Source organism: Sapajus apella, unplaced genomic scaffold (assembly GCF_009761245.1).
Source record: "Sapajus apella isolate SASKATOON/1434 unplaced genomic scaffold, GSC_monkey_1.0 scaffold41, whole genome shotgun sequence".
In the NCBI taxonomy this organism is placed as follows: Eukaryota; Metazoa; Chordata; class Mammalia; order Primates; family Cebidae; genus Sapajus; species Sapajus apella.
The window spans coordinates 497,565-524,925 of record NW_022436981.1 but is presented as its reverse complement, the minus strand read 5'-3'; the positions used below and the strand labels follow the sequence as shown (position 1 = coordinate 524,925).

The 27,361-nt window shown below is 46.5% G+C and overlaps 1 protein-coding gene across 16 annotated transcripts in view; it reads left to right on the top strand.

The window, feature by feature from the left end:
- The window catches only part of TRERF1 (transcriptional regulating factor 1), a 233,789-nt gene that overhangs the window by 47,313 nt on the left and 159,115 nt on the right, over nucleotides 1-27,361 (top strand). The window contains exon 1 of one of the 16 annotated variants that reach the window (XM_032299412.1): nucleotides 4,287-11,325. The exons of the other annotated variants lie outside the window; for them this stretch is intronic. The gene's annotated coding sequence lies outside the window, so the exon portion shown is untranslated. Of the gene's footprint in view, nucleotides 1-4,286; nucleotides 11,326-27,361 lie in introns of those variants that run through there. 16 annotated transcript variants of the gene reach the window in all.

Sequence of the window (27,361 nt, the reverse complement as noted above, 5' to 3'; positions counted from 1 at the left end):
CTTCTGTGTCACGGGCTCTGTTGCATGCTGGGTCAGTAACACTTTCCCTGTACTCCATAGGGGTAGGTAGTTGCTTCCCTCTCTGCCTGCTTCTCTCTGTCTCAATCTTCTTCTGTCCCTTCTCCCTTTTTTTTTTTTTTTGAGACAAGATCTGGCTCTGTCATCCAGGCTGGAGGGCAATGGTGTGACCTCAGCTCACTGCAGCCTCCGCCTCCCAGGCTCAAGCAGTTCTCCCACCTCAGCCTCGCAAGTAGCTGGGACTACAGACGTGCACCACCATGCCTGGCTAATTTTTGTACTTTTTGTAGAGACAGGGTTTTACCATGCTGTCCAGGTTGGTCTTGAACTCCTGACCTCAGGTGATCTGCCCACCTCGGCCTCCCAAAGTGCTGGGATTGTAGGTGTGAGCCACCGGACTGGACCCTTCTGTTTTCAATTTGAAGCAGCTTACCTTTGTTTCTTTTTTTTTTTTTTTAATTGCATAAACAGCTTGCCTTTATTAAGCACCTTCTGTGTGCCAGGCATTTTGCTCTGTAATTTAATATACATTCATCTCATTTAAATCCTCCCAGTAACTCTTCTGGGTGGGGCTCATCATTCTTGTTTCTCAGATAAGGAAATGGAGGCCTAAAGAATCCCACAGGAGGAGATTCAAATTCTGTCTCCATCCCTGAGCACACACATCAGTATAGCCCTGTGTGCTGGGGCCTCGAATCTTAAGGCTGTGTGAACCAAATTCCCTCCCTTCCTTGTAAGTGACCTCACTGGAACACAGCTGGGATGGTCCTTAATTGCTGCCTTTTCCCTTCCCAGTTGTAAGACTTTGAGTCAGAGTACTTAACCCCTTAATGCCTCACTTTTCTGCCTACAAAGTGGCAGTGATAACAGCAACGAGTTTGGTAGGATTACGGTGAAGATGAAATAAGACAGCCAAAGTTTTGGAGCACAGCTGTAAGTGGTGGTCGCTGTTACACTCGTCTGCAGCTCTGGGTTCTATCCAGCCCCCTGGGAAACTGACCTATCTGCTGACTGTAGCCTGGGTGGATGCGTATAGTAGCTTTGACTAAATATGTAAAACCTTTAGTGACCCTCCAATCTCCCTGTCCCACCCTTAGGCAAGAGGAACTCTCTTAGTCTTGCAAATGAGAAACGTTCTCTACTTTTGATGAATATAAAGAAAACCCAGTGTGAGAGTTTCCTGTAAGAGAAAGCAGCAGCCCTAAGGTATTAGCTTCTTAGGGCCTTGGATTCTGCACTTGCTGAGCTCTGATAGGAGGCAGGAATCCATGCGGAGAGCAGTTAGAGGGTAGGATCCAGAGGCAGGAGGAGAGTATCCTGCCGGGGTGAGAGGAGAAGGAAATGAGGTTGGGTGGGGCTCCTGGCAGGGTTAAGGCCTGTGAATCACCAGAGGCCTGCAGGCTGGGTGCAGTGGGGACGGCTGGAGGTAGCTTTTCTGAAAGCCGTGCTTCTTGGAGACAGCATTGGCTTCGAATTCCAGATGGCTGGGTTGGGGTGGGGGGTAGGGGAGAAAAAGGGGAGTCTTAGAGGATTGAGGTGCATGATGTGGCCACAGCAGAAATTCAGAGAGGAAATGATTAGAGTCGTGCTATGGAGTGAAACAGTGGGACTAGAATGGAGAGATAATTTTGTAGTTCCCTGGATTTGGAGGGGAGTCCACAGCGATCCCCACCTTCTAGCATGGGACTGGATGCCTGGTGGCACCACTGACAAAGATGAGGAGGGGCCCAACAGAAGTAAGGTGAAAGACGTTGAGCTAAGATTGCCTTTCGACATATTGAGCTTGAGAAACCAAAGAGAACTACAGGTTGAGGCATCTGCTCAGACGACTGCCCTCGCTGGAGTCCGGCACCATCTGCAAACAGATTCCAGTATTTGAGTCTGGCACTCAAGACTCTCAGGCACAGCATGTTCCCTCTTATAGGTGGGGTGGGGTCGGGCAGAGTGGCTGGGGAGGCACCCATGGAGTTTCCCATACATGCCTGGTACCAAGTTGGGAGCTAGGTTCTCTGCAAGCGGGCTCTGTGGCAGGGCCTGGTGGGGGCGGGTTTCATGTAATTTCAAATCTGTCAATGCAGATGAGCCCAGCAAGAAGAATGTGGGCAGGGAAAGCATGGACAGTGGACAATGAAGCCCTGGAGGACGCTAACATTTCTAGGACTGGAGGCCATAGATTTGAAGGATATAAAATCCAGTTACAAAATGCGCCCTGGAATGTATCCCATTCTGCTGCTTACAATCTGCCGCACACCTGCAGGGTGGAGTGCAAACTCCTTAACACAGTGTGCAGGGCTTGCCTGGAGCATGCCTTGTCTTAGCTTTCTAGGGCTGCTGAAACAAAGTACTACAGACCGGATGACCCAAAGCAACAGAAATATCTGCTCTCGCAGCTCTGGAAGTTTGAAAGCAAGGTGTTGACAAGGTTGGTACTGTCCAGGGGCTCTGAGGGAGAAACTGCTCCGTGCCCCTCTCCTGGCTCCTGGTGATCCTGGGTGTTTCTCGGCCTGTAGCAACATCACTGCAATCCCCATCTCCGTTGTCACGTGGCATTCTCTGTGAGTGAGTGTGTGTGTGCGCGCACACGCGTGCGTTGCTGTTTTCTCTTTTTATGAATAAGGTCACCAGTCATTGGATTAGGTGAGCTTAAGATGAGTATAACCTCATCTTAACTATTTATATCTGCAAAGACCCTATTTCCAAATAAAGTCACATTCTAAGGTTCCAGGTGGTCATGAATTTTTGGGAGGCAACCTAGCTCCAGCCTCGTTTTTACCTGCTTTTTTTGGGCCTTATTTCCCTCCCACTTTCATGGCCTTTCTTTTTGGGAAGATGTCCAGGATCTACCCCAGCTGAGGTTTGCTGTCTCTATCTCGTGAGCCTCTCTCTTTCTGAGAGCACCCCAATACTTTCTTTTTTCACCCCAGCACTTTCTTCATTTTCCCTGACCTAACTAGGCTCGAGCTTCCTCAGAACAGGGACTGGACCTTTCTCCCCTCTCTTTGTCAGTAACGTGGTGGCTGAGAGCCTCCGCTTCAGGGTGCTACAGAAGCAGGTGTGAGTCCAGGCTTCCCACTTAATTCATTTGCGACCCTGGGTGACTTCCCTGACCTCTCCTAGCCTCAGTTTCCCCATCTGTAAGATGGATCTATTAAATGAGAAAAGATATGTAAAGCAGGTAGTCTGGACTTAGAATCTCTGTGAGGGCAGCATTCATGCTTGTTTTGCTCACCTTTGGGTATCTGTCACTCAGCATAGTATCTGATGTAATAGGTGCTCCATAAATATTTGTTGAATAAGTGACCACATAGGGAGACTGAGCTTGATAAGAAATGACTTTATGAGAATTCGGAAGGGTAGACATCTGGTAATAACAAAATAAACAACAACAACAAAAGAAATGACTTGTAAGAAGTGAGTTCTGTGTTTATGGATGTGACCCTTCCTTAGAAACACCCCTTCTCCCTGCCTTCGGTCCCCAAGAGCTGGGTATTACAGTTTGAGTTGCAGCTGGATGCTGACGAGTGGCGGTGAACAGGGGTCTCAGTTTGAGTCAGACTTACAGCCCTGCACCCAGCGTTTCTCTTTCATGTGGATGGAACAAATTTTGGCTTATTACATTAGCGGTACCTATGGTGGCTGCAATAGATGAGTCACCATTTACTGTAAAGCTTTCAGATGCCCGGCAGACACATGCCAGTCGGGACTGACAGGGCCGTCTGCAACACAGGCAACCCAGCCTCAGGTGTCTAAAAAGACATATAAAATCCTTTTTGTGGTTCCAAGTAGTGCCTAGGTCTTGGGTAGGGTCCATAGCCCTCTTAGCTTCTTCTTTCCTAAGTTTACTACTGGAAGTTAATTTAGGTCTCCAAACAGTGGAAGGCACTTTGGAGCCAACTAAACAAATCTGTGCAAATTGGTGTTTACTTGCTTCTGGACTAGAGGTTTATGTTTTTCTCTGTTTTTTTTTTTTTTTTTTTTTTTTAATGTAAAATACTAATTTTTTTTTTTTTAGATGGAGTCTCGCTTTGTCACCCAGGCTGGAGTGCAGTGGCACAATCTAATCTCACTGCAACCTCTGCCTCCCGGGTTCAAGCAATTCTCCTGCCCTAGCCCTGCGAGTAGCTGGGACTACAGGCGCCTGCCACCACACCCGGCTAATTTTTTGTATTTTTAGTAGAGATGGGGTTTCACCATGTTAGCCAGGATGGTGTCGAACTCCTGACCTCATGATCCGCCTGCCTCGGCCTCCCAAAGTACTGGGATTACAGGTGTGAGCCACTGTGCCCAGCCCAAATATTAATTTTTAATAAAAGGGCCTACTCTTATTTCTTCATTATTGGCTGCTGAGAGCAATGCTTCAAAGCCTGAGACCTTTTTTCTTAAGCAGAAATGTAGTTGGCTCCTCTCTGCCTGCAGGTGGTGGTTTTCTTTCCCTTTCAAGAAGTGAACCTGTGAGATTCCATTTTGTCTCCAGTGGTAGACAGGGCTTGGGGCATTTCAGTCTTTGGGGATGAACTCAGTTGTGAAGAACTGAAAAGACAAGACTCCCAGGCATGGCATGTTCCCTCTTGCAGGTGGGGCAGGGTCAGGCAGGGTGTGGAGAGCAGTGAGTGGCTGGAGAGGCACCCACGGGGTGCCCCGTACACACCGGGTACCAAGCTGGGAGCTAGGTTCTCTGCAAGCAGGCTCTGTGGCAGGGCCTGGGGATCTCATGGAGTTTCAAATCTGGTGGAGGTCTGCCTCTTTCTTTAATGCTGGCAAAATCTTTTTGTGTACATCTGTATGCTTATCTGTGCCTTGGAGCTCTGGGTAAGTTATATAGCCTTTTGGCCTCAGTTACCTCATCTGCAAAATGGGGATAATGACAATTTTCCTCAATTGGGTGGTTTTAAGGATTGAATGAGATATTTAAAGTACCTAGTACAGGCCTACAGCATAGCAGAGCTGAGAAGGTGGTAGTTGTAATGATGAGAAGTGTTGTGAATCTTCTGAGAGCATGGATGGTGGAGTGGGCCTTTGGTGAAAAGAAGGGTGTTGAGATATTCCTTCTGGGTAACAGGTAGTTGACGGCCTGGTTTTTTTTATGGTGATTAACTCAGTGTCTCAGATGGGCCCCTGTACTCATTTGGCTGGTTGCCACCTCTTCATTGAGGTGTTTGCTGCTGGCCCCTATAGAATACGTGCCCTTCCCACCCTCTGTGGCCTGTGCCCTCCTCTTGGGGTTCTTGAAAGATTCGTCCCAGCTGCTTTGGCAGGGCCGTGCTTTTCTGGTGCATTGCGAGGCTGGCCAGCAGCCCCTGCAGTTTAGTTCACACCCATCCACCTTTCTCTGGCTAGTGAAGCAGAGGAGGTCGTGAATTCTGTCCTTTTCAAGGCCCTAGTTGGGACTTGGGTCTCCTAGACAATTTTGTGTCTTCCCTGGGGGCAAGACCTGTCAAGAACATCTATTTGAGATTCTGTAATGTGGTGCTGTCTGGGATACAGCCAGTGTTTATGGGGGTGGCGGTGATGGACTATTTGACATTGGGACTTTGGGGACATTCAGGATAATGGTTGCTGTGGCTGGACACCCTTTATGTCTGCCTCCTTCTTTATGGCTGATGTCTTCTCCATGAGTCCTCATATTCTCCCATCCTCAGTTTTGTGGGGTGGAGGTGATTTTCCTAAAGTAGAGCCTCATTGCTTCCGGAACCCACAGTCTCACAAGGATGCTGCTGTTCCTCCAGCCAGTGTTTACCGCCCTTCTAAGGGCATGGGCCCTGGTGGTGGTGGGTGGTGGTGAGGGGCAGGAGTTGTGTTTTATTTACAGCTGCATCCCCAGGGATCCCCCCAGTAAGCAAGCCAGTGTCAAGCAAGCATGAATGAATGAAGTGCCAAAGGAAAGCCCCTCACAATGAGACAGGGTGCAACTGTGACCCCCACCCCTCGCACAGGAACAGGGTAGTTGTATCTGATATTCTTTAGCTGCCTGACTCCTCGTTCTTGGCATGTGTTTGCGTGTTGGGCTGCACAGCTGTCAGTTGGATTGTATCACGTGGAGCCATATGAGCCCCCTGTGCTTCGTTCTCCCTCGTGTAGTAGTGGTGCTGCATTTAGGGTGTAGCTGGCTGAGGTTAGGTTAGGCTCTGACCGGGACCAGGAATATTTTTCTCCACACAAAAGGTGCAGGTCCTGTGACTCCTGTTTAAGGAGAATTGGATCCAGCGAAAGCAAGCTTTCCTTCTGGGTACATTCCATTGAGTGACAATCAGGATTCTAACACAATTCTGATTCCAAAGATTATGTTCTTTCCATAGCCTCTCACTGACTCTTGGAATACCACGATGCTCTAGTACCAGCATTCCATCTGCTCGAGGTCCTGTGGGACCCTCTTGGAGAACAGAAAGAGTGTGGATTAGTGGTGGGCACCAAAAGTGATGTTCTCCATTCACTGCCAGCCTATAGAGGATCTGACCATGGGGGATGGATGGGAATCAGAAACTAGGGCAGAGAAGCTGGCCTCTGTTCCCAGAGCACCCAGTTACTACTGGACACGTTTAGAACGCTGTAGTTCGAGTCTCAATGACCCATTGGCGTTCTTCTCTCCTCCCTACTCCCCCTCCCTCCCCATGGTCAAGTTCTGGTTACTTCAAATCAGCATTAGGCCTGGAACAGACTACAGCAATGCATGTTACTTTTCTAAAGCCTTAAAACTGGAAGAACTTGTTTGCCCTAGTGTTTTAGATACAAAGCTACACCAGGATTGCATTGGCTGGGGACCCCAGCACTGCAGCCACTCCAAGGTCTGGGTTCTTTCCCGGTAGTGTGCTGGCATTTGGTATTGGATTCCATTCAGGAGTGCCTCTTTCTTTCATGCAAGCAGATACCTGAAGAAACCCAGGTCCCTCGCTTGGTAGTGGATGAAGTTTAGACTTCATTGTCAGGGGAGCTCTGGGGTGGAATTTAGTGTGGTGGGGCCTATACTTGCTCTTTATTTTAGGTTTAGTAAGTTTTTGTCTGTAAAGGGAATGATAACTTTGGCTGGTTACTAAAATTTGACTATAGTATGGGTTTAATGAGAAATGAGAGGGACATACTTCCTCCTGATTTTTGTTTTATTTTTTTAAAAATTCTGTACATTCTGTTTCATTTCTCTCCCTCTGGAGTTTTCTTTCTAAAAGTCACCAAACAATAAAACCATTTAGAAAATAAACCTGGACCCTGGGGACTATGCAGCATTTTCTCTCCGTGCCGCCTGCCTTCCTTCCATCTGGTGAAGTCTCTGTGAGTCTTCCAGGTGGCGGGAGGTGAAATGAAGAAACTGATGCCCATAGAGGGGATGTGAATTGATTGTGGTACACACTGGTTGAGGGCTTGAATCAGGCCTGCACAGTGTAGGTTCCAGGCCAGTATTTCTGCCTCTCCCCAGGGTGTTGGTGTTGCGTGTGGGATAGTCTCTCTAGCAGTGCATGACCTCGTCCTTGTAGTTTCCTTGGCTTACATAAGATGAGCCCTCACTACAGAATTGCTTTGAGCATGCATTTTACATGGTGTCAGGACAATCTTGAATGGATTCCTTCCCCATACATTCATCCATCCATCCACCTATCCATCCATCTATCCATTTATTCGTCCATTCATCCAAAATCTTTCTTGATCTGCCATGCACAAAGCAATGTGCCAGGCCCAGGAGGTTTGGGGGATGAGAGAGACAAGATCCCACTTGTGAAGAGTCTGTTCTTTAGAGTTGGAGGTGCAGAACCAGAACTGTAATACCGAGGAGAAAAAAGTAAGCACTATATACGCACACAAGCAAATGGAGTCACGGAAGCGGGGTGTTAATTTTTGTTGAGAGATGCAAAGATGGCATTGGACCTGAGTTTTGAGGGATGAATAGAATTTTGGCACTGGCAAAGTTATGGAGAGGTGCTTAGGAAAATAAGGACCAAGGGCATGTGATGGCCACCCTCTGGATTCCTTATTATCATACTGCGCAGACACAGAGGTGATTCCGTCCTGGGTTTAAATGGTACTTGCCCTATAATGGTTTTGCAAAATGCTCAGACCTGCTTCACTTTGGGGGTAGGGTTGGAGATAGAAGGAAGGCATTAGGAGAGGGCTGGTATTTATTGAATGTTTTGTGTACATTTATCCAGTCCGCATACATCATCTAACCAAGGGCACACAGCTAGCAAGTGCTGGAGCTGGGATTTGAACTCAGTACTCTGACTTCAGGGCCCCTGCCCTTCCCATCCTACTGCCTTATCTATCACCTTCTTCTTGTGAATCACTGATGCTAAATGGTCATTCCTGAATAATAATATAGGATTCAGACTGCAAAGTGGAGTTGGGTTCTGACTGGTGGGAATGCTTGTGAAAATATTTTGCTGTCTTAACTCACATCACTCAGACTTTCTGCAATGAGTGGAAGTAATATTCTGTTTTGTCCATGCTTTCTGGAGGACCCTCCACAGTGCCACTCCTCTGTAATGTTGGTCTTTGGCTGGTTTATCAGATGATTGATGTATTTCTCTGAGAGCAGTTATTTTCTGACCTATGACCTGCCCAAACTAGCAAGTCATACACTTTGCTTCAGTGGGTTATTAATGCATTTCTGATGGAGACAAGCTTCTGAGGGGGCACAATTGGCTGGGTGTCCTTCTGTTTAATGGAATGGGGTTTTTATTGGACAAACAAATGCTGTCCGTGAAGCCTGAAAGAAACAATGAGAATGAGTGAGGTGAGGAGTGGTGGCTGAGTAGGAGGTGGCATTTCCTGGGGCAAAGGCATTGGGCATTTTGGATTGAGCATTGGGCATTTTGGATCTATTTTCTCAAAAGATGTCTTGAGACATAAGGGATTTCGTCAGGCAGGTGAAAGCCATTCAGGGAGTAGGGTGAGTGTTTGAATCTTAATCAATAATTGATAGTAATGATGTAATATTGTCATTCTAGACTACATCCCGACAGTGCCAGTGTCCTGTCATTTGACCCCTCTAACCAGGGGTATGTATAGAGAATACTTTCTGGGGAAGTTGCCTGAGGCTGTTGGTTTTGTCTCACAAATGAGATGGGGTCCTCACGAGGTCCCATCTCAGTTACACGTCTAATTTCTTGTCTCCATACTCCGATGATGCCCTCTGTCTCCTTCCTCTCCTTTCTTTCTCGCCCTTCTCTGTTCAGTGTAATTTTAGTTTGTAAGTTTCTTCCAGGACTGCAGATCAGTTAATCTTAGAATCCACTGCTCTGAGAGCATCTTGCCTTTTATCTCTGTTCTCTATATTGGGGTCTGTGATTCTGCTGCTAAAAAAAGTTTGAAAACCAGATGCCTAGATCATTTCTGCAGTGTTCCTTGTCTGCAAGGGTGGCCCAAGGGGGTTTGTGGGTGAGGGCCGCAGCGCCTGCTGCAGGGCATGTGCATGGGGGTGTACAGGGGCCTAGATAGTGTAGGGGACTGATGTACCTGTCCCTGTCCTGTTGTTGTTACTCTGCTTCTGAAGTCTGGATCCTTCTAGTTCTTGGGGTACTCCCAGGCTGCTGAGGAAAACAGTTTTTGGGTTTCATTGTCGAAACTAATGAATAAATCCCAAGTTATATATGTTCCTTCTTATAATACACACTGTGCAGACAAGAATTCTCAGAGAGGTTGAGTAACTTGCCTGAGGGCACACAGCTACTAAGTGAAAAGTTCTGTATTTGAATCCAGATCCTGATTCCAGAGTTCACAATCTTCACTACTATCTGCATCAGCCATACTTTTACAGTAAAAGTATTTTTACTATATTTACTTTTACAATAAAAAATATTTATTATTCTCTATCATGTCCCCCTCTTGGGAAGGTGGGCTGGGTAAATTTAGCACTGTGTAAATTAGTGTAATATGCATATCTCACTTTTATTTGCCTTCAAAGTACTACCATTGGAGGATTGGGCATTCTGGATTTCAAGTTGGCCGTGGTGGGAGGAAGCGTGGGGGCCCAGATTCAGGGTTCTTGTTTCAGCCAGTCGGAGCAAAGGGAGAGATCTGGGAGGCTTATCTCTCAGCTCCTGAAGCTGGATAGTGAAGTCACACATCTGAGAGCTTCAGAGAGCAGAGGCCATCAGTTTCCCTCCACTTTCCTCTATATCTTCTTTTTCTGACTCTGATTTTCTACTGGATTCTGATGGAGCCCTTAGAGGGTGGCTCAGAAGATGTGGAATTCAGAATGGATCTGCTTGGAAGGTTGCAGGTGTGAAGGGGGACAGGGTCTGGGGAAGCCTAGAATTGTGTGTGTGCACATATGCGCATGTGCATGACCATTAACCAGATAGCAGTTGCTCGTCCACTGATTGCAGGAATTGGAATCACAGATTGGTTGAACAGTGTGGTCAATTCCCAGGTCTTGGTGAGCATGAGGTAGTTTGATGGTGTCTGTATGGAGCTGTGAGTTATGCATTTGTTAAGGCCCTACTTCTCCTTGAGTTGTGGATGGTAATTGTATTCCCCTTTTCCAGGGTGTCTCATTCCTCTGCTTGAGGGGTGATTATGGACCTACTGTGAGGGCTTAGACATGCTCATGAAGCACTGGAAGGGAACCTTGGGAAAAAAAAATCTAGGGACTAGGTTGCTGGAAGAAAAATCCAGCTAGCTTGTGGGCCCCTCAACTGTCAGTTTCATCCAGAAAACTGGGGAGAGTTTTTATTAGCTAGTAGCTTCTCCCTTTGGTCTCTTCTCTGACCCGATCACACTTACAAAGCCAAGTGTGGCATCAGGGACTCAGAGTTTGTTGAGTCCCAGTGGGCAAAAATCTCTCTGATCTTGCTTGAATGGGACCAAAGAGTGGCCACAGAGCCTTCCTTGCTGAAGCCTTCCTGCAGGCTCAATGCTCTGTCCCCCTCCTGTTGCCAAACATTTCCTGAGAACTGAATGCTGCAGAGCCAGAGCTTAAGAATGACAGCAGCCCCAGGTCACACCAACTAATTTAGCCCTGCTCTACCCATACCTTGGGTTGCTGTTCATTCTTAGGTGTTGGGGGGTGGGTGGGGTATCTGGGCTTCAGCCTTAGAGTCGTACATTTAGATGGGCCTTAGTGCTTCTTTCAGAGAGTCCACCCTCACTTTGTAGAGGGGAAGTTGGCTGTCACAAGGTCACACAGCCCCGTGTGGGCTGAGCCTGGTCACGGAACCAAGTCTTTGCAAAAGGCTCTTCTGAGGCACAACCCGGACTTCCCAGAAGGATGCCGGCCCTGTCTACCCCACCTGTCCCGTTTTCCTGGGAACAAATGCTGGTGTTGCAGCTGAGAACTTTATGACTTCATTTCAGAGAATGCGGTTGGGTACAGTTCGCCTGGTGGGTGCCTAAATTTAAACGAAGTGGGCTGTGGTGGGCGGTAGTGAAGAAGATTGGCTTGGTGCTTTCATTAAAGCACAATGTGTTGGGGGGAGGTTCGGTTTTTATTTTTACTTCACTGAATGAGGGTTGAGCACAGAGCTGAGGTTCCCCCCCCCCTTTCTTTTTCTTTCCTTTCAAAACTATTCAATATCTGTATTTTTATATGCTGAAATCCGGACTGGTGGTGCATTTCGATTTCAGCCTGAGTATACATTAAATGTTGAATCGAAATATCTTTTGCATGAGTATTGTTATATTCTTATTATTTTGCATGTCCTAACGGTCAAGTGCAGGTTTTTAGGCAAGCCTCTTAAGCATCTATAGACCAATTCTGGTTAGACTTGGTTTTTATTCCTAATCCTGGGCACTCACTGGCTGAGTGAGCCTGGATATTGTTTCTGAACTTCCGTCTCCTCTCTGAAAAGTGTTGGAAACAATGTCTAGGTATTAGAATGAATGTGTACATCTGCGGTCCCATGTGTGAAGCCCGGCATCCTGCACAGCACGCGGAGGGTGCTCATGAATTACTGGCTGTGCCCGCCTTCTCTGCTGTGCCTTCCAGCCTTGCCCCCCCACCAGGGTGGGTATTGATCAGGGGAGGGTGTAGACAGGATAGCCTGCTGACGGAGGGGGCACGGGGGTTGTATGGAGGGAGGTACCGTTGTTAGTGTGTTGTCGGGGGACAGTTGGAGTTTGGGGGTGACCTGGCTTATCACTTTGGGGTATAAGGGGAAAGTATCAGAGGCCCGAGAACCTGGACCTTTGCCCTAGAGGGGTGTCTTCCCAGGGGTCACCTCACTGATTCTTTGTAGTTAGTCTTCTCAGCCTTTGAAAATCCAGACTTAAAAATCTGGTCCGTTTACTACTTTATGGTCATAAAAGCAACTTGTTATAGAAAAGTTGGAACATATAGAAAATCATAGAGAAGCAAATAAAAACAGCCATCCTTCTGGAAGAAATCAGTGTGAGGATTTGGAAGTTTACATCCTAGTCTTTTTTTTTCTCTGCATATATACATTGGAGAGTTTGTCTGCTTGTTCATTTTTTGCAGAACTGGAATCATACTGCACATATTGTTATGTAATGTGCTTTTAAAACTCTATTGTGAGGATTTCCTAGTTGTACACTGCTCTTTTAAAACCTGACTTTCTGTGATGGTGCAGCATTCTATTATGCGGATATTCCATAACTTATTTAACCAGCCCCTCCTCTATATTTAGTCATCTAAATTGCTTTCCATTTCTTTTGCTCGTTCACCTAAAGCTGCAGTGGATTTGGGAATGCAGATTTTAATAGCTAGGTCACTGTTTTAGGAAAGAAATTCTCTGGTGAAGCATGCTGAACTAAATGGTTGCATTAGTTTCAGGTTTTGCCAGGCCTTGCACACTCCCGTGACCTTGGCGCACACTGCAGTGAGTTCACCATCTGGGTGAGCACTATATGTCTCCTGAATCTCCGTCCTGCCCTTTACTTACTTCTCATTGTCCTTCAACCACTTCTCTAAGAAGCCCTCCTTCTCAGAGGCAGAGGGGATGATGAGAGGTCTTGGCTGCCCCAGAAGATGCAGGTTCAAGCCCTGACGATGTCACTCACTTGCAGAATGACAGTGAAAAATGTGTGGTACGTTTCTGACACCAGTTTCTTTATCTGCAAAATGAGGGCAGTAATACCTTTCTGGCCAGGTGGTGAGGATGAAATATAGTAATGGCCTCTGGTGTGCTTAGTAACCTGACGTATCACAAAGATGTTGGTTGTCAGGACTGACCACTTGGCCCACAGCCCTTGACCTCTTTGAGAGATGATTGACAATCGTGCCTAGACAGGTGGTGTGTGTGGGAGCTGGGCCGCATCGGCTCATGGGAATTGATTGTCCATGTTTCTTCCCAATTCCATGACCAGTGGCCCACACATCAGCAGCCTGAAGCGCCATAGTGGGAGTATTTATACCTTGGAAATTGACAGCTGCTCTGCGTGTGTATGTGTGTGTGTGCGTGTGTGTGTGCGCGCGCTGCCTGTTAAACATTTGCCTTACCAGCATTTCTCAGCACTTTGTGTCCAATGCACTCATTGGACATATGTTGTCTTGAGTTTGAATTTATAGGTCTCCTTTCATATGCTAATGTCTCATGTCCCCCAGCTGGAATGTAAGCTCTTGAGGGCAGGAATTAGGTATCTGAAGACTTTAATTGCTGGGATGATGACTATCAGAGACCCATAAAGGAGCCTTTGCACAAAGGCCCTTATCACTTTCAGGGACATGAAAAGGTTTTATGCTAAGACTGACGCTCTCAGGGACCCATAGTATCTATAAAGACCCATGGCTTAGGCCTTTCTTAATGATCCTTTCTAGATAGGTCTTACACACACAGAATTTCAGTTAGTTAGCCTAAAAACTGCCCAGGGTATCATAAAGAGGCTTTATTTCTGTATGTTTCCATCAGTGACTATAGTAATAATGGCTAACAAGTAATAGCTAACATTTATCGATGGTTTGCTGTGTGCCAGGTACATCCTAAATGATTTTACGATCATTTTCTTGTTTAATGCTCACTCCAGTCACATAAAGAATACATTATTATTATCCTTGTTTTATAAATGAGGAAACTTAAAGATGTTAAGTGACTTGGTCATGATTAAGACACATCTAGGATCGACTGCTCATTCATTCACTCATCCATTTCTTGGTTCATTCAGCAGGCATCACACCCCTGCCGTGTGCTGGGTGCAGCCCTGGCTGCCGGGATAGACAAAGCCAGCCCCTGTCCTCATGGAGCATTCCTTCCAATGAGCAAGACATGTAATAAGTCAACGTGTAAACATCTACTACACTGTCAGGTGTCAATGAGCTCACAGGAAGAAAATCGGTCTCGGGAAGGAGATAAAGGCTGATGGGGTGAGGCTGGGCTTTGGCTGTCTGGATTCCAACTCTGGATGTCCTTCTCCCAGCCCGTGAGACACAGTCCAGCCTGACCCTGGCCTTGCACATAGCAGGCCTTCATCACATTTTAAATTTCATTTTATTTTGGGAGCAAAGCTTTACTCTTTGGGAAGGATTCCAGAAGACACATCAAGAGCTCATGGTACACTCAAATTAGGTACAAATGTGAAAAGAACCCGCCAGCCCACTGCTTCTTGTTCTGAGGGCTCACAGATGTTCTAGGCAGGTAGAGTAGGCAGAAAGGCTGAAGGTAGGGGCAGAAGAATGAGCTCTGTGGTGGCCAGCAGATGGGAGCGTATAGGCTCTGAGGATCTGAGACCCACAGGACCAGCGGCTTCTTAGAGATCATGTTCAAAGGGTACATGTGGATACAGGAAGGCATGAGGGTGGGGGCAGGACGACTCCCCGAGGCCATCTGCTGAACCCGTGTTCACCAGAGGCTGGAGCCCAGCGTTTCTTTCCCTCCCCTGTGCCTTGTGCAACATTATCCTGTCTCCCAGAATTTTTCCCCTGGGCTGGGAAATAATGGCAGATGGGTGCAACAATCTAGCTTAGGAACCTGTTGAAGGGCAGTCCTTAAGCCTAGGCATTTAAGAGCCAGAGTTGATTTTGAGGACAGGCTACTCTAACCCCCAAAACATCTTCTAGAAGATGGGACCTCCTGGTGTCAAACAGGCAAAAGGCATTTTACGGTTGTCCCTCCAGCCACCCGTGCGTTGCAGTTCAGTGTAGCTGAACCATCTTTATTGAGCACCTGCTCCATGTTTATTTGAGAAGATTTTCAAAAGCCCTGTCCTGGGAGATGGGAGAAGGGAGATCCAGTACTTGCTCTCCTGTGAGTAAATTAACTTTGTGATAACAGCTCTTGGTCCTGGTGTCCTCTGTAACAGGAAGGGGCTGGCCAAATAGTGTCAATGTCCCCCTTTTGTCCTGACCTCTGTTCTAAGCTGGAGATTAGACAGGTTCCCACTCACAAAGCATTTCAGTCTTTCAGCTCCTTTTCCCAGCAGTGATCCCTCCCTGGAGTGCGGGGTTTGGGCAGGTGTTTGGAGGGGCCTGAGTAACCTGCAGAGCCGGCTCGTGTCTCCTTCAGGGCATTTCTTGTTCTGTGGGTGCAGAGCGTTTTTCCCCTGGATCCCAGCTGTAAGCCACCTGGTACTCACTAGTGGTTAAGTGACCCTTGCCCACACAGTGCGCTCCCCACAAAGTAAAGCTCGCCCACAACTGTTTTCCTAGCACCCCTACTGTTGACAGGAGCGGTGAAATTTTGGGTGTACTTTCCTGAGGGCTGGGCGGTTGTGATTTCTGTCTTTCGTACGGTCCTGTGTGTCTCAGAACAGTACAGAGTCTCCTCATCCTGGTCCCTCCGACGGCCTCCCACTGAAACCTTACAGTGATACCAGTGTGAACACATAGGCTTCAAAAATAAAAAGTTATGAGGTGAGGAAGCAACAGGAAGTGGGGAAGCGAGTAGAACAAAGCTTGCGATATGTACTCAGAACGCTGTTGACCTTTTTTTTTCTTTTTAAAATCACATAGCTCTCTCAAGGAGGAAGAGGGAGTCTGAGCATGAGTTACAGCCAGGGCTGGGGGAAGGGGGCTGGGCCAGTGTATCTTCCAGGGCCCTGTGCAGCAGCTTCCCCTTCCTCGTGTGACCTGAGGCCTATTATTCACTCCGTTTGAATAGAGTGGTCAGTGTTCTTAGTAGTGGGTTTCTGATTTATTGGGTGACTTGGAGATTTAGGTGTTTCCTTTTAGAATTGTTCAAATGTTTCTTTTAACGGATAGTTGAATGAACTTCAGCATCCAAGTTTATGAATAGTAGTCAAGTGTATTGCTATTTATGTAGTTTAGGAGTAAGAGTCTTGTTTTTTATTCAGAATGGGAAATCCGTTCTATTTTGTGAATTGGAACGTAATAACAGTGGAGTAAATCTTAAAAATGTGATGGAGCTCACAGTAAAATATGTGAGATAAGGAAATTTAAAAAGATACTTAATTCTTGCCTTATACCTCCATCTATTCTGTAAAATTTTAAAAATAAATATGTGTACCTGGATTTCCTTGGCTTCTTTGTGAATGTAACAGAATTTAAATCTGAATAGATAATTCTCCCTGTTCAAAATAATAATAATTAGAAAAATAACTAAAATCACATACCTCAAATGGTTGGGGTAGAAGCTCTTGTTTGTTTTAAATGGTGGTGCCTCTTATGAGGCCCGTGGAGAGAGTGAGCAGCAAGCAGGAAACAAGTTTAGGGAAACGTTAACTCCCTCCACACTCACAGAACTTGGCAAAAGGTGTGCAAATTCGTGTCAGTCACAGGCTCTTGATCCTTTCACTCTACTTCGCTTAATTAAAGGCTGGGGAAGTTATTCAAATTGTGCCTGTTGTATACCTTCCTTTGTAGGACTGGATTACTCTTGGACTTTAAGACAGGGGGAAAGTAGAATTCTTCCCCCATACTTTTTCTTTCTCTGCCTCTACCTCAGTTTTTCATTTCCTACAGACGACTTGAAAAAAGAGAAAGAGGCGATTCAATAATTAGTTTCCAGGATTGTGAAGGGCCCACGTATATTAACTTTAACAAAACCCTGTCGAGCTTAAGATGCCTTCTGTCAAGGAAGGCACATTTCACACATACAAGGGACAAGTCACTGGCTGGCCAGATGGAGAGAGAGAGAGAGAGAGATTGCTCCTTTAGACAACTAGCTTTTCACTTGAAGAGCAACGTGGTCCTGAGAAATGAAGCTCCCGATAGGCACTCCCTCTTGGGATATTTTAGCTCACTTAGCTCAGGTTGAGTTAGCTCTGTAGGGGCTTTGAGTGGGTTTGAGCTGACAATAACAGCTGTGCTAATGATAAGAGCTATGTGTTTGTGTGGGCTTCACCTGAATTGCCTCATTTTACCTTCCTATCAAGTTGGGAGGGAAGGCATTATAGGTGTTTAATCAATGATGGCTGGATAATGTTAATAATAAAAGAATGAAAACAGGAATGGTGAGCCCATGCTTGCTGGGCACATTCTTTAGGGTTCAAAGGCCCTGTGCTAGGTCACTGGTCCAGTCTTACATAACGCCAACGGATGGAATGGAGAGATGGGGAATGGAGAACTCGAGCAGTGACCTGAAGTGATGGAGCAGTGTCCTGCCCCTTAGGTCACTCTTGTCACTGCCTGTGTCTCCCATGTTGCCCTCACTGGCATCAGTTTCTGAGATGGCTGGGCTTGGGGTATGGTCTGTAGCCTGGCAATAGAATGTCTCCCTAGGGGAAGTTTTCCCTTGTCCAGGACACACCCTGACCCGGAATCCTCCAGCTTTGCTGATGGGTAGGCAGACTGGCCACTGACACACAGAGGTGTGCCTTGCCTCCCGCCTGTGCCACACACAGCCTTGCAGATTTTAGTGTCAACTGTATTCTACTGGAAATGCACCAGGGAGTGGGCTATTTTAAAGAAAAGCTAATGGTTTGCCTTGATTTTTCTTTTTTAAGTACTCCCGTCTCCCCTGTTCTATCTTACATCCATGGTATTTTGGCTTTGACGTTCTCAGATTGTGTTTAAGGCCTGCTCTGAGTGTCTAGGTTCCAGCCTTGGTGGAAGGATTCAATGACAGAGCTGTTTTCACCTGCAAGACCCTCTAGATACAGAGTGCATCCAGACAGCGACAGGCGGATCCACACCAGGGCTCATGACTTGGATACCTTCCTGTGTCCCCGTGGTTTCAGCTCTGTTTTTTTTTTTTTTTTTTTTTTTTTCCTGATCTTGTTTGGTGGAGGCGTAGAAGGAATAAACTGGACTGTCACCTAATTCAGTGAGTTGTACACAATGAATGGAACACACAGGGCATGAGATTGAAACCATTTTTAAAAACCAAGCTGATTACCTCTGGTGGCTGTTTGATACTCCTGGGCTAATTCTGGGAGTTCTAACCAACGTACTGATGGAATCCCCACCTTCTGAAAAACCCAAGCCTTAGGCATCTCTTACTCTGGCAGTGCCACCAAGCTGCTTAAAGGTGTGCTAGGTGGTGGTAACTGGTATTTTTCAAGTGGATGAAACTTGGGGGAACGTACGGACAGCTGTAAGGCAGATCTTGTGTCAGTCTGATTTTCCGCTTTTTATGAAAACTGTACCAACTTGACTGTGGTTGGTAGACACTGTGAGGACTTGATGCCAGGCCAGCCAGCACTGAGTTGAGACTGTGTAGGTGCACTGAGTTCACATTTTTCTTGCTCTTCTGGTTTTGAAGGTTGGGCATCATCTACCTGCATGATGGATAATTAAAAACAGAGGAAAAATAATTCAAACCCAGCTTCACTTCAGTATTTCCCGTCCTGTTCCAGTACTGCCTTAATATAAGTTGCCTTAAAAAAAAAAAAAAACACACACACACAATGAAATCAAAACTGCATCTTTTGACAACATTATTTGAGTTCAGCCCAGTTTCTCTTATCTCCCAATTGGTTTGGATGCCCTGATAGCCAGGCAGCTCCCTGGCTAGAATCGTTCATGTTAAATGTAGCGTTTTGGGATGGGTGCAGTGGCTTATTCCTATAATCCCAGCACTTTGAGAGGCAGAGACCAGAACATCGCTTAGAAGTTTGAAACCAGCCTGGGCCACAAAGTGAGACCCTGTCTCTACTAAAAATGTAAAAATTAGCCAAGCATGGTGGCATGTGCCTGTGGTCCCAGCGACTCAGGAGGCTGAGATGGGAGGATGGCTTGAGGCTGGGAGGCAGAAATTGCAGTGAGCTGAGATTGCACCACTGTACGCTCACCTGTACGACAGAGCCAGACCCCATCTCAAAAAAAAAAAAAAAAAAAGTAGCATCTTGATTTACTGATGTAAAAATTCTTGTGGGAAATGTGGCCCCGAATGTGAACATATGAAATTGGCTTTTTTCCCCCCAATTAAAAAGTGATTCACTATCTTTGTTTGATTATTGAAGTACTATAATGAATTCAGTGTTCGGCACTGGGGAGGCGTTGCCTCCCACACTCACCCATGAACAGAGCGAGTGCATTTGAACATAAAATTAATAGAGTTTGTGGCTTAGAAAACCACCTTGTCATTAACCACCGGTGCATGCCAGCCTGAAAGATGTTCTTGTGCCAGAGTAAACCACAAGGTTGTGGAAAAACGTAAAGGAAATGGGGGGTAACTTAGTAGTAAAAGGTAAAGGCTGGTAGGTAGGGGGTATGTTGAAGGGGCTGCAGAATAAAGGAAAGCAAAGTCTGGCTGGACCTTCTCGGCCCTTAGGCAGGCTCGGACTTGGCCAGTGAGAGATTTGCAGCGTGTGAGCTAAATATTGATGTTCTAGTTTCTGCATTTCCTTAGATTTGTATTTTGAAACTTCTGAGAAAAGGCAGCGAAAAGGAAACAGACTCTGTTTGTTGAAGCAGAGTGGGTTTATCCCCAGTGGCCCACCTTTGTTAAATTAGACTTCATTCTTAGATCCTGTGTCTAAAACAACAACAAAAAATGTTTTTAAAATCCCCTGAGAAATAAAAATTAGACTTTGTTCATCTAGGACAGTAGTTCTCAAGTGGGTGTGGTTTTGCCTTCAGGGGACATTTGGCAATGTCTTGGGACATTTTTGGGTGTCATCATTGGTGACGGTGGTGATGATGGTAAGGGGTGCTGGCAAGTGATAGGTAGAGGCCAGGGACACTGCTAAATACCCTACATGTACAGGAACCCCTCCCCAACAAGGAATGGTCAGCCTGAAGTGTTAATCGCTGTGAAATTTTGACCTAGGAGCTCAGTGGCTGCGTATCTCATCCTCAGAGAGAGCAGTGTCTCAGGACTGGGCTGTGAGAAGATCATCCTTCTGCTGAAATGCAACTCCCAGGCCTGGAGAGCTTCCGGCTCCAAAGATCCAGAAGGGTCCCAGGAGTTGGCTTCTTGATCCAGCTGTGATAATTTTGCAGCTTGGAGGTGTTTCCACCTTTTCCTTGTAACATTTCTCCATCATGTCTTGTTGCTACACAGACCTGTCCCCTAACATTAATTCTCTAATCCAGTGCCTTTGTCCAGGCTCCACACCAAGTGCTACAATTTGGGTTTTTCTTGCTTTTCTGTCTATTCTACCCATTGGAGGAGTCTTTGGTCCTCTTTAGGGAATCTGCTTCTTTCTTTCTTTTCCTTCCCTCCCTCCCTCCCTCCCTCCCTCCCTCCCTCCCTCCTTCCCTCCCTTCCTTCCTTCCTTCCTTCCTTCCCTCCCTCCCTTCCTCCCTTCTTTCTTTCCTTTCTTTTTTTGAAACAGGGTCTCACTCTGTCACCCAGGCTGGAGGGCAGTGGCACCATCTCAGCTCACTGCAACCTCCACCTCCCGGGTTCAAACGATTCTCTTGCCACAGCCTCCCAAGTAGCCGGGATTACAGGCAGGTGCCACTGCACCCAGCTAATTTTTTGTATTTTTAGTAGAGATGGGCTTTCACCATAATATTAGCCAGCCTGGTCTCCATCTCCTGACCTCCTGATCTGCCCACCTCCCAGAGTGCTGGGATTATGGGGTATGAGCCACGGCACCCAGCCTTTTTTTTTTTTTTTTTTTTTTTTTTTTTAACAGAGCCTCACTCTGATGCCCAGGCTGGAGTGCTGTGTCACGATCTCAGCTCACTGTAACCTCCACCTCCTGGGTTCAAGCGATTCTCCTGCCTCAGTCCCCAAGTAGCTGGGACTATAGGCACCTGCCACCACACCCTGCTAATTTTTTGTATTTTTAGTGGAGGCAAGGTTTCACCATGTTGGCCTCAAACTTCCAACTCAGGTGATCTGCCCACCTCGGCCTCCCAAAGTGCTGGGATTACAGGCGTGAGCTACTGCACCTGATTGGAATCTGCATTTTTCTATCCCGAAACAGAGGTTAATGAATCTCTGAATTGTTATTCTGCATAGGATGTGTTCTGTGTGCCATTTCCCCCCATATGGAGAATTAAACCTATGAACTATTTAATAAACTATAGGCTTACCGCCAGTCAACTGTAAAACACATGCCTCTTTCAGGCCACTTTTTGACAAGTTTCAGGTAAGAATGATAGCATATTAAATTATTAGGCAGTTTTATGACTGTGCAGGGAAGATTTATCCTTTGATGAATAAATATTGCTGTAGCCCAATTTAGAACTTGACAAATGCTGATTTACAGCTTAAAATATAAGTGTTATTTTATGATGGAGTGGCAGTGGTGGTGGGGTAGGTTTAAAAGTGATGTCAGTGGTGCCTTTGAGTAATATGCCATTAAAACATTGCCAGAGGCAGAGCTGCAGGAGGATTCTCAGGTGGCTTCTGGGGGTGCCTGCCACTCCCGATAGGTTTCGGGGTCCAGGTCACTTTGTTATGCACAGTCTCAGTTGATAGTACTTGGAGGCATTGAAAGTGTGCGTGCCCCTGGGTCCCTGGCAGTTGGTATTACAGTACACCTTCTAAAGGATTCTGCTTGCTTGTCCACGTAACTTCAGGGTGGTGGTGACCCCAGTGTCAGTGACTCTACATTTTCCAGGTGATGGGAAGGTAATTTTGAGAAAGAACATTCTCAAAACCCTGTTGAGAAGCTGGTGAGTTCCTTGTGTATTCTGGTTGTATTGATCATCCTACTTTTGAATCAGAAAACCAGACCAGGCTGGTGCAGTGGCTCACACCTATAATCTCAGCACTTTGGGAGGCCGAAGTGGTTGGATCACCTGAGGTCAGGAGTTCGAGACTGGACTGGCCAAGATGGTGAAACCCCATCTCTACTAAAAATACAAAAATTAGCTGGGCGTGGTGGCACACCCTGTAATCCCAGCTACTCAGGAGGCTGAGGCAGGAGAATTGCTTGAACCTGGGATGCAGAGGTTGCAGTGAGCCGAGATCGCACCACTGCACTCCAGCCTGGGCAAGATGGACGTGGTGAAACCCTGTCTTTACCAAAAATAGAAAAAACTAGCTAAGCACGGTGCCAAACGCCTGTAGTCCCAGCTACTCCAGAGGCCGAAGTGGGAGAATTGCTTGAACCTAGGAGGTCGAGGCTGCAGTGAGCTGAGATCATGCCACTGCACTCCAGCCTGGGTGACAGAGTAAGACAACAAAACAAAACAAAACAAAACAAAAAAACCCAAAAGACAAAATGAATAAATAAAAAAAAACTGAGACATTTGAACTGACCAGTGTGGACACTTACAGGAATAGAGGATTTAAAATTGCAGCTGACCATCATGTGTGTTATCTGCATGCACATGTGGTGATGGTAGAACTAGATCGGTTACTGAGAAATGTTTTCTTTTGGCTTGCTTCTTATTGATTGATTTAATAGTTGCGGTGTGTACATGATATAAAATTTGCAAGTTACAGGAATCTAAAGTGGGCTAAATAATTCTTTCTGCTCCCAGCTACCCATTTCTCCTTTCTATAGGTAACCACTGTTACTAGTTTTTTGGGCATCTTTTCAAAGGTAATCTATGAGTATAAATGTGTATATGAATAGGTACTGTTTTTCAACAACTGTTGGCATACTGTTCATGTTATTCTGTGGTTTGCTTGTCTATCTAGCAATATACATTGAAAACTATTCCATATTATGACATAGAGAATGCCCTCATTCTTTTAAAAATTTTTTTCCCTCATTCTTTTTTATAGCTGCATAACATTCCATTTTACAAAAGAATCATAATTTATTAAAGCAGCCCTCCAAATGGTGGATATTATAGTAATTTCTAATCTTTTGTCATTATAAATCATAGTACAGTGAATATCCTTGTATATGTATTATTTTACATATATAGGAGTATGTCTGTAGGATAAATTCCTAGAAGTGGAATTGCTGGTAAAAGTGTCTCTACATTTGTGATATCGGTAGACATACTAAGTATCCTTTCAAGGCGGTTGTAGCAATTTACACCAACACCATCAATGAATGAGACATCCTCGCCAACACAGTGGTGAGGATGTCTCATTCATTGATGAAGTTATCAGTAAGTGATTAGACTTTTTGATCTTTGCCAGTCAGATGGATGAAAATTGGTATCTCAGTTTTAATTTGTATTTCTTTTATGAGTATGGTTGAATGACTTTTCACAAATTTAAGATCCATTTGTATTTTCCTTTGATTCATAGTCTTCCCACGTTTCTGTTGCGTTGTTGGTCTTTCCCAGTCTTTTAGATTTGGTGTCTTTGACCCATTTCTGTATTTGGTGTAGCCCAATCTGGGGACTGAGGCAGCCTGTGCATTCAAATGAGGTTTTATTGAGTGTGATGGATCAACTCTCTGGTGATGAAAATGAGTCCATTCTCTTGGGTGTGGCCATTGCAGCATTGGAGGCTGCTGAGATCCCCAAGCTTGGGGGTTTCTGGCCCTCACCCCTTCAATGCTCGTCAGAGCAGGGAGCAGTCTGACACACTTGAAGAGCAAGTGCCTCATGGTGGGTTGAACACATGAGGAAGGGTTGGTGGGGAGATGGACAGAAATGAGACTAGGAAAGCCAGGGTGGGAGGAGGAAGGGGCATGGGGATCCAGAGAGCACAGAGTATTTGCATTTAGGCAGATTCATAGGAAAGAGGCATGATAGTGACACTGAAGATTTTCAAATACACGGTGTCCAAGAAGTCAGGAGAAATAGGATACATTTGATTTAAACAATATGTCGGTTACATTTTCAAAATTATGCTCAATATATATTTTTTCAAGACAAGGTCTCACTCTGTCACCTAGGCTGGAGTGCAGTGGCAGAATCTCAGCTCACTGTAGCCTTGACCTCCTGAGCTGAAGCTATACTCCCGACTCAGCCTCCCGAGTAGTGGGGACTGCAGGTGTGCACCATCATCACACTCAGCTAATTTTTTTTTTTGGTAGAGCCAGGGTCTCCCTATCAATATGTTTTTTTTCCCCAACCTCCACACACCTTTTCAGATGTTTATCTAAACACAAAACAGTGTTTCTCAAGTAGGAGTGATTTTGCCACCTCCCCCCCGCCCCCCCTCCACCCCCACCCCAAGAGGCATTTGGAAATGTCTGGAGACATTTCAGTTTTCCTTGTTGTGTCTTGGAAGAGATGGAGAGGGAGGAGAATGCTACTGGCATCTCATGGGTGGAGGCCAGGGATGCTACTAAATGTCCTGCAGTGCAGAGGACAGCTCCCTATTTTAGCCCCAGATCCCACGTTCAAGACATGAAAGCCCTGATGTAAAGCAAATGGGATCCAGTTGTTAATATGAAAAAAAAAAAGTATCCCGAATCCACTGTTTCCTTCCATTTTCAGAATTTTGGATGCTCTTTTATGGCACAGTGGGACTCACTGATTTACATTCAGAAAAATTTCAGCTGAAAAGGTGTGGAGGCTTAAGAAAAACATGGAGAATTGTAGTTGAAAGTACAACCAGCACACTGTTTAAAAATAAGTCGCTACCCTATGTCCTGACTTTTCAGACTATGAGAGCCAGGACCTGTCAGTGACCACTGGCTCCACCACACTGCCTTCTGCAGCCTTTTTTTTTTTTTTTTTTTTTTTGTAATCATGTCTTTGAGAAGGATTTTGCTAAGAGGATTACTCTTTCTCTTCAGGATACTCTAGACATGGGAGATAGGATTTTTTTAACCTGTGGCTGAAAAGGTAATTGATGCATCAGGTGGCCATTTCAGTGTGCCCATGCTCTCCACATGGTGGGACCCTCTGTGCGGAGTCTCCTTCATCCTCAGGATGCCCGTCTCTGGGTGGCCTTCCATGTTCAACGCTGGAGACTCAGAGGAACCGTAGAATTACCCAAGGATTTTCAGAGAGCGAGGTGGCTAAGGGAGGACACTTGGGAACCACGCTGCAGGGTTGAAATCTTCACTCCTCACCTGTTGATAATTTTGGGCAGGCTTCAGTTGCCTTGTCTATACAATGGGAACAGTATCAGCATTGTCATGAGGATTCACTGAGTATGGAAAGTACTTAGAATGGTGCCAGTAAGTGTTAGCTATTATAATTGTGATTATGATTATTATTGGTTTCAGCCATTGGCAGTTCCAGCCTTCTTGCCCTTCCTTTTCAGTCCTTTGGAAACCCTTTGCCAAGATCAGCCAGCACATGAGGTTCCAGGGGAGCCTCCAATGGCACCCCTTGCCCTGCTGTGCTCAAATGCTTCTCCCCAAGTCTCTTGGGGTGGGCTCTGCTTCTCTCAGGAGGTGCTGAAGCTTCTACTGAGCCCATTCCCCTCCCTGCTTCTCCACCTTACCTCCTCCATTGAGGGAGGAGTGGCTCTGGCTCTCTGAGATGGGCTTCTTATCCCGGAAGCTGAGAGGATGGTTGTGTCCATGCCATGGGCTGCCCTCCTTCGTAGAACCCAGCTTCAATCAGGGCTGGGCTGGTGGGCTCCCTGTTCTCGGTCCCCAAGGTGCATTTCAGCTTGGACTCACCACAGTCACCAGAAAGGGCTATTTATAAAACGAGGACAGCCTTTGGTCAGACCCTATAAACAGTCTTACTAGGAAGTCGTTAGGTGAAGCTGACTTTTAATTTCTTTTCATTCAGCATGGAGCTTCATATTGAAATAGGTTAATGACTAGGGATCACAGGGTCTTATGCCTGGGCAGGTGGTCTAATCCCCGTATTTAGCGGTTTCTTGAAACAAGGCGCTGGTTCAGCCTGGTTCTCTAGAGCCTTTATCACCGTCTGGCGTGGCGTATAGATGTTTATTTAACTCTTTCTTTGTTTCCTCCCTGTGGTTCAACCAGCGCCTTGTTTTAAGAAACCACTAAATACAGAGACACCTTATGGGATGCAGTGAGGTGATGGGGGAAAGAGGCAGAGGAACCCTTTCTCCGGGGAGATTCTAGTCCAATGGGGGCAGCACAGCCCCTGCCGTCAGGGACTCCCGATCTGTTAGGGAGACACAGCCTCTGTCCTCAGGGAGCCCCAGTCTGAGGGGAAGGCATAGGAGAAGGTGCAGGATGAATTCAGTCTAATGCTGAAACAATTCATGTTATCCAGGAGCTCTCAGTCTGACTGGGGAGAGACAAACCCTGCTCCTCCAGTCTGATGAACGAGACTTGAGTCTTGCTTTCTGACTCAGTTTGATGATGTGTGATACAAAGAGAGTCCTCAAGGAAATTGATGTTTCCATTCTTAAACCCCTAACTTTCTTTTTCCCAGGACAGCAGCGGAGGAGGCAGGAGAGAGTGGGCAGCCTGGGCAGAAGGAATTTAGCGGTGCCTGCTGCTGTGGCCCCTCTGCGGGCCCAGCCCCACCCTGGAGCCCATGCAGAGGGTGTGCTATCTTTGGTGGTTGCCCTTCATAATCTTTACAGGACATTGCTGACGTGGCTGTTTCCTGGGTTGGGCCTTTTTCCCTAGAGAGCCATACCCTTTGGGGAGTGAGAAATTGGTATAAGGTGGGGCAGGCCGTGGGGAATTGTTGGGGGCTGCTGTTCCCTACTTACTCCCAAGTCAGAGGGTGAGACTTTTAGACTCTGGGCAATCAGTCTTAGGGTCAGAAAATAAGACTTTTGAGGGTCAGATAGAAGACATAAAGTATCATCTGCCCTGACCTTGCCATGTCACAGAGGAGAATGCAGAGGCCCAGAGAAGGGAAGGGTTTTTCTCAGCAGCACACATTGCTGAGAGGCTGTGTGGGCTTCAGCCTGGCTCCCAAGTCTAGTCCTCTCATTGGCGTGCCCAAAACTGGCTTCCTGGTAATAGCAGTGGTCGGGGAAATCCTGTTAAGGCTTGGTCAGGTCAGTTATTCCCCGGCTCAGAGCCCTGCGTGCTCCATCTCCCCCAGAGAAAAGGCCAAGGGCCACTCCGTGGCCTCAGGGCTGGCCTGCCCTGGCTCTCACCGCCCCTGCCCACCCCGTGCATTGCTAACCTGCCCCCTCCTCCTTACTTATACCACACTGGACTCTTGGTTGTTCCTGAGATTCCCACCTCAGGGCCTTTGCACTTGCTGACCCTTTGCCTTCCCCTAGGTATCTGCATAGCTGAATCCCGCTCTTCCTCCAGAGATCCCTACCTTGACCGTTCTAGATAAAATGCCTTCCTTCCTCACCATTCTCCCTCCCTCTCATTCTGCATTCCTTTCCTCTAGAGCCTTTATCAC